A 13,148-nucleotide genomic window follows, 5' to 3' on the forward strand; every position below is an offset into this window, starting at 1 on the left:
GTGGCTAGTGATACATGTATTACATAAAGATGCAGTGGATGATATAGAGTACAGTGTATACATATGAGATGAATAATGTAGGGTATGTAAACATTATATTAGGTAGCATTGTTTAAAGTGGATAGTGATATATTTTACATCATTTCCCATCAATTCCCATTATTAAAGTGGGTGGAGTTGAGTCAGTGTGTTGGCAGCAGCCACTCAATGTTAGTGGTTGCTGTTTAACAGTCTGATGGCCTGCAAGTTAACCCACTGTTCCTAAGCCGTCATTGAAAATAAGAATTCGTTCTTAATCTTGAAACTCTAGGGGCGCAATTTCATTTTTGGATGAAAAACGTTCCCATTTTAAACAAGATATTTTGTCACACAAAGATGCTCGACTATGCATATAATTGATAGCTTTGGAAAGAAAACACTCTGAATTTTCCAGAACTGCAAAGATATTCTCTGTGGGTGCCCTAGAACGGGAGCTACAGGCAAAACCAAGATGAAACGGCAGCCAGGAAACCAGCAGGATTTTTGAGGCTCCGTTTTCCATTGTCTCCTTATATGGCTGTGAATGCGAGAGGAATGAGCCTGCCCTTTCTGTCGTTTCCCCAAGGTGTCTGCAGCATTGTGACGTATTTGTAGGCATATCATTGGAAGATTGACCATAAGACACTACATTTTCCAGGTGTCCGCCCGGTGTCCTCCGTCGAAATTGGTGCGTCTTTTTCAGCTGCTGGTATTTTTCCATGCGATTCTGAGGGGAAAGCAGGCTTCCACGAACTGCATATCAATGAAGAGATGTGTGAAAAAACACCTTGAGGATTGATTCTAAACAACGTTTGCCATGTTTCGGTTGATATTATGGAGTTAATTCGGAAAAAGTTTGACGTTTTGGTGACTGAATTTTCGGTTCGTTTCGGTAGCCAAATGTGATGTACAAAACGGAGCGATTTCTTCTACACAAAGATTCTTTCAGGAAAAACTGAACATTTGCTATGTAACTGAGAGTCTCCTCATTGAAAACATCCGAAGCTCTTCAAAGGTAAATTATTTTATTTATTTGGTTATCTGGTTTTTGTGAAAATGTTGCGTGCTAAATGCTACTCAAAATGCTAAGCTACCTTAGCATACTCTTACACAAATTAGTGATTTGCTATGGTTCAAAAGCATATTTTGAAAATCTGAGATGACAGTGTTGTTAAGAAAAGGCTAAGCTTGAGAGCAGGTGCATTATTTTCATTTTATTTGCGATTTTCAGAAATCGTTAACGTTGCGTTATGCTAATGAGCCTGAGGCTTTATTCACGATCCCGGATCCGGGGTGGGGAGTATCAAGAGGTTACCTGATTTGCCTAGTTAAATAAAGGTAAAATAAATAAATATATATCCAATAGCATTCCAACCAGATTATTCGTTTTCATCTGGGGCTGATTGGAACAGCCGAAGCACTCAAACGCAAACGCGCCTCAACAAAATTGAATCCTTTTGCGACACCAACTACTTTCCTTCCCATTAGGCTAAAGTTCACAGCAAATGCACCAATACATTTTCTACTGAATGAGGACATCTAGTGGAAGACGTAGGAAGTGTTTCCAGATCCATAACTTGTTGGGAAGGGAAGGGGCGATGACGTCAAAGTTGCCCCTAACTTTCAGGATTTCAAAACTTGTTTGGAAGATTGCCTGCCCTGTGAGTTCTGTTAAACTCACTGACATAATTCAAACAGTTATAGAAACTTCAGAGGGTTTTCTATCCAATATTAATTATAATATGCATATATTAGCAATTTAGGACAGATTTTGATGCAGTTCACTATGGGCACGCAATTCAATCAAAGTGGAAATACTGCCCCCTATCTCTAAGAAGTTTTAAACATTGTTTCCCATGCTTGTTCAATAAACCATAAACAATTAATGAACATGCACCTGTGGAACGATCGTTAAGAAACGAACAGCTTACAGACAATAGGCAATTAAGGTCACAGTTATGAAGACTTCTACTGACTCTGAAAAACACCAAAAGAAACATGCCCAGGGTCCCTGCTCATCTGCGTGAACGTGCCTTAGGCATGCTGCAAGGAGGCATGAGGACTGCAGATGTGGCCAGGGCAATGAAATGCAATGTCCGTACTGTGAGATGCCTAAGACAGCGCTACAGGGAGACAGCTGATCGTCCTCGCAGTGGCAGACCACGTGTAACAACACCTGCACAGGATCGGTACATCCGAACATCTGCGGGACAGGAACAGGATGGCAACAACAACTGCCCGAGTTACACCAGGAACGCACATTCCCTCCATCAGTGCTCAAACTGTCTGCAATAGGCTGAGAGAGGCTGGACTGAGGGCATGTAGGCCGGTTGTAAGGCAGGTCCTTACCAGACATCACTGGAAACAACGTCGTCTATGGGCACAAACCCACCGTCGCTGGACCAGACAGGACTGGCAAAAAGTTCTCTTCACTGTCGAGTCGCGGTTTTGCCTCACCAGGGGTCATGGTCCGATTTGCGTTTATCGTTGAAGGAATGAGCATTACACCAAGGCCTGTACTCTTGAGCGGGATCGATTTGGAGGTGGAAGGTCCGTCATGGTCTGGGGCGGTGTGTCACAGTATCATCGGACTGAGCTTGTTGTCATTGCAGGCAATCTCAACGCTGTGCGTTACAGGGAAGACATCCTCCTCCCTCATGTGGTACCCTTCCTGCAGGCTCATCCTGACATGACCCTCCAGCATGACAATGTCACCAGCCATACTGCTCATTCTTTGTGTGAAATGTCAGTGATTTTGACTCCCCCGCCTTTGTTCAGTGACACATTTTTCCTTTTCTGTTAGTCACGTCTGTGAAACTCGTTCAGTTTGTCTCAGTTGTTGAATCTTCTTATGTTCATACAAATATTTACACATGTTAAGTTTGCTGAAAATAAACGCAGTTGACAGTGAGAGGACGTTTCTTTTTTTGCTGAGTTTATATTTATCATTATCACTGCTTTTTCTGCCATTTTGGTGAAAAAAAGCGACTTCCCGTGAGATTTAAATGACCAGGACTGTTCACCTTAACATGGTAAAGGCCGAAGGGCCACACCTTCTAATGCAATACCATGTCAAATGGCCACATGATGGCGCTATAACACGCCATTAAAAATTCAAACTTTGAAAGGTCACGTCGCTCACCCCATTTGAGTCATGAGATTTAGTTCATAAGTCCCTCTCTTCACAAGGATCAAATTTTTACTCAAGAACCCTTAAAGTCCGCCATGATGGATATTGTGAAAATCTATTTAAATCCTCTAGCACCAATTGACGATCTTAGAAAAACTTGATAAATGGCATATGGCACACACATACTCAAGGATATGAGTCAAACTAACCTGTACAATTTTGTTGAATTTGGCCACATTGTGGCACTTGGAAAGGATAAAACCATTCATGCTCATATCAATCAATCAAATGTATTTCTAAAGCCCTTCTTACATCAGCTGATGTCACAAAGTGATGTCACAAACTGATGTCACAAAGTACAGAAACCCAGCCTAAAACCTCAAACAGCCAGCAATGCAGGTGTAGAAGCACGGTGGCTAGGAAAAACTCCTTAGAAATGCCAGAACCTAGGAATAAACCTGGAGAGGAACCAGGCTATGAGGGGTGGCCAGTCCTCTTCTGGCTGTGCCGGGTAGAGATTATAATAGAACATGGCCAAGATGTTCAAATGTTCATAAATGACCAGCAGGGTCAAATAGCGGCCATATTGTTTCAGCTAGATTTTTGTAAAATAGTGTGAAAGTAGTCAACATCATTAAAAATGTTGCCCAAAAATATTGCATGATCAGTTTGATGTTTAAATCCCAGCCTTTTGTCTTTTGGTAGGCTGGCATCGTAAATACGAATTTGTTCTTAACTGACTTGCCTAGTTAAATAAAGGTTATGTAAATAAATAAATAAATAAAGTTTGCCATTATAGATCTCCGCCATTTTGAATTTTGTGAAAAACACTCAAAGTGCTACTCCTCCACCGAAAGACCGATCTACACAAAACTCTATACTAAATACATTGCCGATTGGTCCAGCGGTTCTGGAGAAGTAGAAGTTTAAAGTAGTCCACATCATTGAAAATGGTCCAAAATACATCAAAAGCCTATTTTATTGCATGGTCAGTTTGATTTTGAGGTCTGATATTTGGCAAGCGTGGTAAATAGAAGTACAGAAGTAACTCGTCCTCGGTCAATGTGTCCAATTTGTTCTGATGGTGGCACCGTGGCCATACAGCTGAACCCCGGTGTTGCTGCCAGGGAGCTATTTTTGTTGTGTTTCTTCTTCTTGTTCTTCTTTTTATTCGCCGTCGTGTTATTTTTCGTCTTCTTCTTCTTCTGCTTATGTTTCTTCTTCTCTCTGTCACACTTTAAAACTCAAACTTTTTCTAGCTCCTAAGGCTCCAGCACCGTCTTGCTCTGATCCGATAAAATAACGTAATGAAGCTGCTCTGAAGTTTCAGCATCAGCACTGCCCTCAGACAGAGCCTGTGTCCTAAATGGCTAGGGCCCTGGACAAAAAGTAGTGTGGTATATAGGGAATAGGGACCCATTTGGGACTCATCCAGAGTCTCAGCTGTGCTGGTGTTCTGTATCCCAGGGTTACAGAGGAGGCAAGGCACGGATGAGGATTTATAGAATATCACATGCTAGTTCCGCCCAGGCTATGCTCCAAGATAGAACTAATATTGGTGCAGTAGGCAGAAGGAAGGAATGAACATCATCCCAAATCTCACAGGCAGAAGGAAGGAACAAACATCATCCCAAATCTCACAGGCAGAAGGAAGGAACAAACATCATCCCAAATCTCACAGGCAGAAGGAAGGAACAAACATCATCCCAAATCTCAGCTCTTGCTGAAAAAAGAGTGGAAACCTGGACTGGATGACAGATTGGTTTATAAGGTTAGAAAGGAGAAAGGTAAACAAACAATTCTAGTGTTTGTAAACAAACTGTAGTAATATACAAACAGAAATACAACAGATGTATACAGATGTAGGATCTGAATTTGAGCCAATTTGCTACAGCAGGAAAATGATCCTGCAGCAGCAGGACATGTGAATTATTATGATTTATAATTAATGGGCATTTTTTGGTCGGGTCTTTATAGAAACTTTAAACTTTAGAAGCTTTTTTCAACCTAGAACACACTACAAGTTTGTAATTCCTGCTACAACAGGACGATCAAATTAAGATATGGCATCTGTACAATGTTTTCCAGGTTTCCATCAAGAATCTCTCTGTACTTCATCTTTCCCTCGATCCTGACCAGTCCCCCAGTCCATGCCACTATAAAAAAATCTCCACAGCATGATGCTGCCACCACAATGCTTCACCGTAGGGATGGTGCCAGGTTTCCTCCAGACGAGTTCAATCTTGGTTTCACCAGACCAGAGAATCTTGTTTCTCATGGTCTGAGAGTCCTTTTGGTGCCTTTTGGCAAACTCCAAGCGGGCTGTCATGTGCCTTTTACTGAGGAGTGGCTTCCGTCTGGCCACTCTACCATAAAGGCCTGATTGGTGTAGTGCTGCAGAGATGGTTGTCCTTCTGGAAGTTTCTCCCATCTCCACAGAGGAATTCTGGAGCTCTGTCAGAGTGACCATTGGGTTCTTGGTTACCTCCCTGACCAAGACCCTTCTCCCCCGATTGCTCAGTTTGCTCAGTTTGGCCCTGGGAAGAGTCTTGGTGGTTTCAAACTTCTTCCATTTAAGAATGATGGCAGCCACTGTGTTCTTGGGCACCTTCAATGCAGAAGACATTTTTGGGTACCCTTCCCCAGATCTGTGCCTTGAGCTCTACGGACAATTCCTTCCACTTCAATGCTTTATTTCTGTTCTGACATGCACTGTCAACTGCTGGAGTTTATATAGACAGGTGTGTGCCTTTCCAAATCATGTCCAATCAATTGAATGTACCACATGAGGTCTCCAGTCAAGTTATAGAAACATCTCAAGGATGATCAATGGAAACAGGATGCACCTGAGCTCAATTTGGAGTCTCATAGCAAAGGGTCTGAATACTTATGTAAATAAGATATTTCCGTTTTTTACTAAAAACCTGTTTTCGCTTTGTCACTATAGGTTATTGTGTGTAGATTTATGAGTAAAATGTTTTATTTAAACCACTTTAGAAAAAGGATTTAACTTAACAAAATGTAGAAAATATTAAGGGGTCTGAATACTTTCCAATTGCACTGTATATATACACAATGCTGTAAGTAGCCATTTTGCATCTGATTTTGCTTTGTATTCAAATGCATTTCACTATTGCAATCCACTGCATCATAATAGGATTGAGATGCCATGTGGCAGCTGTCAACCAAGTTGTTGTTTTCCTGTCATGTCGGTAGGATATCTGCACTGTGTTGTTCTGTGTTTCTTCTTTTCTTTTGACAGCGGGAAAGGCAGAGAGAAAGAGGGAGGTGTGGAGATGGAGAGAGAAAGAGGGAGGTGTGGAGATGGAGAGAGAAAGAGGGAGGTGTGGAGATGGAGAGAGAAAGAGGGAGGTGTGGAGATGGAGAGAGAAAGAGGGAGGTGTGGAGATGGAGAGAGAAAGAGGGAGGTGTGGAGATGAAGAGAGAAAGAGGGAGGTGTGGAGATGGAGAGAGAAAGAGGGAGGTGTGGAGATGGAGAGAGAAAGAGGGAGGTGTGGAGATGAAGAGAGAAAGAGGGAGGTGTGGAGATGGAGAGAGAACGAGGGAGGTGTGGAGATGGAGAGAAAGAGGGGGAGGTGTGGAGATGGAGAGAGAAAGAGGGAGGTGTGGAGATGGAGAGAGAAAGAGGGAGGTGTGGAGATGAAGAGAGAAAGAGGGAGGTGTGGAGATGGAGAGAGAAAGAGGGAGGGGTGGAGATGGAGAGAGAAAGAGGGAGGGGTGGAGATGGAGAGAGAAAGAGGGAGGGGTGGAGACAGAGAGAGAACCAGGGAGGGGTGGAGATGGAGAGAGAAAGAGGGAGGTGTGGAGATGAAGAGAGAAAGAGGGAGGTGTGGAGATGGAGAGAGAAAGAGGGAGGTGTGGAGATGGAGAGAGAAAGAGGGAGGTGTGGAGATGAAGAGAGAAAGAGGGAGGTGTGGAGATGGAGAGAGAACGAGGGAGGTGTGGAGATGGAGAGAGAAAGAGGGAGGTGTGGAGATGGAGAGAGAAAGAGGGAGGTGTGGAGATGGAGAGAGAAAGAGGGAGGTGTGGAGATGAAGAGAGAAAGAGGGAGGTGTGGAGATGGAGAGAGAAAGAGGGAGGGGTGGAGATGGAGAGAGAAAGAGGGAGGGGTGGAGATGGAGAGAGAAAGAGGGAGGGGTGGAGACAGAGAGAGAACCAGGGAGGGGTGGAGATGGAGAGAGAAAGAGGGAGGGGTGGAGACAGAGAGAGAACCAGGGAGGGGTGGAGATGGAGAGAGAAAGAGGGAGGGGTGGAGATGGAGAGAGAAAGAGGGAGGTGTGGAGATGGAGAGAGAAAGAGGGAGGGGTGGAGATGGAGAGAGAAAGAGGGAGGGGGTGGAGATGGAGAGAGAAAGAGGGAGGGGTGGAGATGGAGAGAGAAAGAGGGAGGGGTGGAGATGGAGAGAGAAAGAGGGAGGGGTGGAGATGGAGAGAGAAAGAGGGAGGGGGTGGAGATGGAGAGAGAAAGAGGGAGGGGTGGAGATGGAGAGAGAAAGAGGGAGGGGTGGAGATGGAGAGAGAAAGAGGGAGGTGTGGAGATGGAGAGAGAAAGAGGGAGGGGTGGAGATGGAGAGAGAAAGAGGGAGGGGTGGAGATGGAGAGAGAAAGAGGGAGGGGTGGAGATGGAGAGAGAAAGAGGGAGGGGTGGAGATGGAGAGAGAACGAGGGAGGGGTGGAGATGGAGAGAGAAAGAGGGAGGTGTGGAGATGGAGAGTGAACGAGGGAGGTGTGGAGATGGAGAGAGAACGAGGGAGGTGTGGAGATGGAGAGAGAAAGAGGGAGGGGTGGAGATGGAGAGTGAACGAGGGAGGGGTGGAGATGGAGAGAGAAAGAGGGAGGTGTGGAGATGGAGAGAGAAAGAGGGAGGTGTGGAGATGGAGAGAGAAAGAGGGAGGGGTGGAGACAGAGAGAGAACCAGGGAGGGGTGGAGATGGAGAGAGAAAGAGGGAGGGGTGGAGATGGAGAGAGAAAGAGGGAGGTGTGGAGATGGAGAGAGAAAGAGGGAGGGGTGGAGATGAAGAGAGAAAGAGGGAGGTGTGGAGATGGAGAGAGAAAGAGGGAGGGGTGGAGATGGAGAGAGAAAGAGGGAGGGGTGGAGATGGAGAGAGAAAGAGGGAGGGGTGGAGATGGAGAGAGAAAGAGGGAGGGGTGGAGATGGAGAGAGAACGAGGGAGGGGTGGAGATGGAGAGAGAAAGAGGGAGGTGTGGAGATGGAGAGTGAACGAGGGAGGTGTGGAGATGGAGAGAGAACGAGGGAGGTGTGGAGATGGAGAGAGAAAGAGGGAGGGGTGGAGATGGAGAGAGAAAGAGGGAGGTGTGGAGATGGAGAGAGAAAGAGGGAGGGGTGGAGATGGAGAGAGAAAGAGGGAGGGGTGGAGATGGAGAGAGAAAGAGGGAGGGGTGGAGATGGAGAGAGAAAGAGGGAGGTGTGGAGATGGAGAGAGAAAGAGGGAGGTGTGGAGATGAAGAGAGAAAGAGGGAGGTGTGGAGATGGAGAGAGAAAGAGGGAGGGGTGGAGATGGAGAGAGAAAGAGGGAGGGGTGGAGATGGAGAGAGAAAGAGGGAGGGGTGGAGACAGAGAGAGAACCAGGGAGGGGTGGAGATGGAGAGAGAAAGAGGGAGGGGTGGAGATGGAGAGAGAAAGAGGGAGGGGTGGAGATGGAGAGAGAAAGAGGGAGGTGTGGAGATGGAGAGAGAAAGAGGGAGGTGTGGAGATGAAGAGAGAAAGAGGGAGGTGTGGAGATGGAGAGAGAAAGAGGGAGGGGTGGAGATGGAGAGAGAAAGAGGGAGGGGTGGAGATGGAGAGAGAAAGAGGGAGGGGTGGAGACAGAGAGAGAACCAGGGAGGGGTGGAGATGGAGAGAGAAAGAGGGAGGGGTGGAGACAGAGAGAGAACCAGGGAGGGGTGGAGATGGAGAGAGAAAGAGGGAGGGGTGGAGATGGAGAGAGAAAGAGGGAGGTGTGGAGATGGAGAGAGAAAGAGGGAGGGGTGGAGATGGAGAGAGAAAGAGGGAGGGGTGGAGATGGAGAGAGAAAGAGGGAGGGGTGGAGATGGAGAGAGAAAGAGGGAGGGGTGGAGATGGAGAGAGAAAGAGGGAGGGGTGGAGATGGAGAGAGAAAGAGGGAGGGTGGAGATGGAGAGAGAAAGAGGGAGGGGTGGAGATGGAGAGAGAAAGAGGGAGGGGTGGAGATGGAGAGAGAAAGAGGGAGGTGTGGAGATGGAGAGAGAAAGAGGGAGGGGTGGAGATGGAGAGAGAAAGAGGGAGGGGTGGAGATGGAGAGAGAAAGAGGGAGGGGTGGAGATGGAGAGAGAAAGAGGGAGGGGTGGAGATGGAGAGAGAAAGAGGGAGGGGTGGAGATGGAGAGAGAAAGAGGGAGGGGGGGTGGAGATGGAGAGAGAAAGAGGGAGGGGTGGAGATGGAGAGAGAAAGAGGGAGGGTGGAGATGGAGAGAGAAAGAGGGAGGTGTGGAGATGAAGAGAGAAAGAGGGAGGTGTGGAGATGGAGAGAGAAAGAGGGAGGGGTGGAGATGGAGAGAGAAAGAGGGAGGGGTGGAGATGGAGAGAGAAAGAGGGAGGGGTGGAGACAGAGAGAGAACCAGGGAGGGGTGGAGATGGAGAGAGAAAGAGGGAGGGGTGGAGACAGAGAGAGAACCAGGGAGGGGTGGAGATGGAGAGAGAAAGAGGGAGGGGTGGAGATGGAGAGAGAAAGAGGGAGGTGTGGAGATGGAGAGAGAAAGAGGGAGGGGTGGAGATGGAGAGAGAAAGAGGGAGGGGTGGAGATGGAGAGAGAAAGAGGGAGGGGTGGAGATGGAGAGAGAAAGAGGGAGGGGTGGAGATGGAGAGAGAAAGAGGGAGGGGTGGAGATGGAGAGAGAAAGAGGGAGGGGTGGAGATGGAGAGAGAAAGAGGGAGGGGTGGAGATGGAGAGAGAAAGAGGGAGGGGTGGAGATGGAGAGAGAAAGAGGGAGGTGTGGAGATGGAGAGAGAAAGAGGGAGGGGTGGAGATGGAGAGAGAAAGAGGGAGGGGTGGAGATGGAGAGAGAAAGAGGGAGGGGTGGAGATGGAGAGAGAAAGAGGGAGGGGTGGAGATGGAGAGAGAAAGAGGGAGGGGGTGGAGATGGAGAGAGAAAGAGGGAGGGGTGGAGATGGAGAGAGAAAGAGGGAGGGGTGGAGATGGAGAGAGAAAGAGGGAGGGGTGGAGATGGAGAGAGAAAGAGGGAGGTGTGGAGATGGAGAGAGAAAGAGGGAGGGGTGGAGATGGAGAGAGAAAGAGGGAGGGGTGGAGATGGAGAGAGAAAGAGGGAGGGGGTGGAGATGGAGAGAGAAAGAGGGAGGGGTGGAGATGGAGAGAGAACGAGGGAGGGGTGGAGATGGAGAGAGAAAGAGGGAGGTGTGGAGATGGAGAGTGAACGAGGGAGGTGTGGAGATGGAGAGAGAACGAGGGAGGTGTGGAGATGGAGAGAGAAAGAGGGAGGGGTGGAGATGGAGAGAGAAAGAGGGAGTTGTGGAGATGGAGAGAGAAAGAGGGAGGGGTGGAGATGGAGAGAGAAAGAGGGAGGGGTGGAGATGGAGAGAGAAAGAGGGAGGGGTGGAGATGGAGAGAGAAAGAGGGAGGTGTGGAGATGGAGAGAGAAAGAGGGAGGTGTGGAGATGAAGAGAGAAAGAGGGAGGGGTGGAGATGGAGAGAGAAAGAGGGAGGGGTGGAGATGGAGAGAGAAAGAGGGAGGGGTGGAGATGGAGAGAGAAAGAGGGAGGGGTGGAGACAGAGAGAGAACCAGGGAGGGGTGGAGATGGAGAGAGAAAGAGGGAGGGGTGGAGACAGAGAGAGAACCATGGAGGGGTGGAGATGGAGAGAGAAAGAGGGAGGGGTGGAGATGGAGAGAGAAAGAGGGAGGTGTGGAGATGGAGAGAGAAAGAGGGAGGGGTGGAGATGGAGAGAGAAAGAGGGAGGGGTGGAGATGGAGAGAGAAAGAGGGAGGGGTGGAGATGGAGAGAGAAAGAGGGAGGGGTGGAGATGGAGAGAGAAAGAGGGAGGGGTGGAGATGGAGAGAGAAAGAGGGAGGGGTGGAGATGGAGAGAGAAAGAGGGAGGGGTGGAGATGGAGAGAGAAAGAGGGAGGGGTGGAGATGGAGAGAGAAAGAGGGAGGTGTGGAGATGGAGAGAGAAAGAGGGAGGGGTGGAGATGGAGAGAGAAAGAGGGAGGGGTGGAGATGGAGAGAGAAAGAGGGAGGGGTGGAGATGGAGAGAGAACGAGGGAGGGGTGGAGATGGAGAGAGAAAGAGGGAGGTGTGGAGATGGAGAGTGAACGAGGGAGGTGTGGAGATGGAGAGAGAACAAGGGAGGTGTGGAGATGGAGAGAGAAAGAGGGAGGGGTGGAGATGGAGAGAGAAAGAGGGAGGTGTGGAGATGGAGAGAGAAAGAGGGAGGGGTGGAGATGGAGAGAGAAAGAGGGAGGGGTGGAGATGGAGAGAGAAAGAGGGAGGGGTGGAGATGGAGAGAGAAAGAGGGAGGGGTGGAGATGGAGAGAGAAAGAGGGAGGGGTGGAGATGGAGAGAGAAAGAGGGAGGGGTGGAGATGGAGAGAGAACGAGGGAGGGGTGGAGATGGAGAGAGAAAGAGGGAGGGGTGGAGATGGAGAGAGAAAGAGGGAGGGGTGGAGATGGAGAGAGAAAGAGGGAGGGGTGGAGATGGAGAGAGAAAGAGGGAGGGGTGGAGATGGAGAGAGAAAGAGGGAGGGGTGGAGATGGAGAGAGAAAGAGGGAGGGGTGGAGATGGAGAGAGAAAGAGGGAGGGGTGGAGATGGAGAGAGAAAGAGGGAGGGATGGAGATGGAGAGAGAAAGAGGGAGGGGTGGAGATGGAGAGAGAACCAGGGAGGGGTGGAGACGGAGAGAGAAAGAGGGAGGGGTGGAGATGGAGAGAGAAAGAGGGAGGGGTGGAGATGGAGAGAGAAAGAGGGAGGGGTGGAGATGGAGAGAGAAAGAGGGAGGGGTGGAGACAGAGAGAGAAAGAGGGAGGGGTGGAGATGGAGAGAGAAAGAGGGAGGGGTGGAGATGGAGAGAGAAAGAGGGAGGGGTGGAGATGGAGAGAGAAAGAGGGAGGGGTGGAGATGGAGAGAGAAAGAGGGAGGGGTGGAGATGGAGAGAGAAAGAGGGAGGGGTGGAGATGGAGAGAGAAAGAGGGAGGGGTGGAGACAGAGAGAGAAAGAGGGAGGGGTGGAGATGGAGAGAGAAAGAGGGAGGAGTGGAGATGGAGAGAGAAAGAGGGAGGGGTGGAGATGGAGAGAGAAAGAGGGAGGGGTGGAGATGGAGAGAGAAAGTGGGTGGGGTTATATCCTTCCTGTTTGGCCCTGTCCGGGGGTGTCCTCGGGTGGGGCCACAGTGTCTCCTGACCCCTCCTGTCTCAGCCTCCAGTATTTATGCTGCAGTAGTTTATGTGTCGGGGGGCTGGGGTCAGTTTGTTATATCTGGAGTACTTCTCCTGTCCAATTCGGTGTCCTGTGTGAATCTAAGTGTGCGTTCTCTAATTCTCTCCTTCTCTCTCTCGGAGGACCTGAGCCCTAGGACCATGCCCCAGGACTACCTGACATGATGACTCCTTGCTGTCCCCAGTCCACCTGGCCGTGCTGCTGCTCCAGTTTCAACTGACCTGAGCCCTAGGACCATGCCCCAGGACTACTTGACATGATGACTCCTTGCTGTCCCCAGTCCACCTGGCCGTGCTGCTGCTCCAGTTTCAACTGTTCTGCCTTATTATTATTCGACCATGCTGGTCATTTATGAACATTTGAACATCTTGGCCATGTTCTGTTATAATCTCTACCCGGCACAGCCAGAAGAGGACTGGCCACCCCACATAGCCTGGTTCCTCTCTAGGTTTCTTCCTAGGTTTTGGCCTTTCTAGGGAGTTTTTCCTAGCCACCGTGCTTCTACACCTCCATTGCTTGCTGTTTGGGGTTTTAGGCTGGGTTTCTGTACAGCACTT

The sequence above is a fragment of the Oncorhynchus masou genome, chromosome 6 (genome assembly GCF_036934945.1).
Source record: "Oncorhynchus masou masou isolate Uvic2021 chromosome 6, UVic_Omas_1.1, whole genome shotgun sequence".
In the NCBI taxonomy this organism is placed as follows: Eukaryota; Metazoa; Chordata; class Actinopteri; order Salmoniformes; family Salmonidae; genus Oncorhynchus; species Oncorhynchus masou.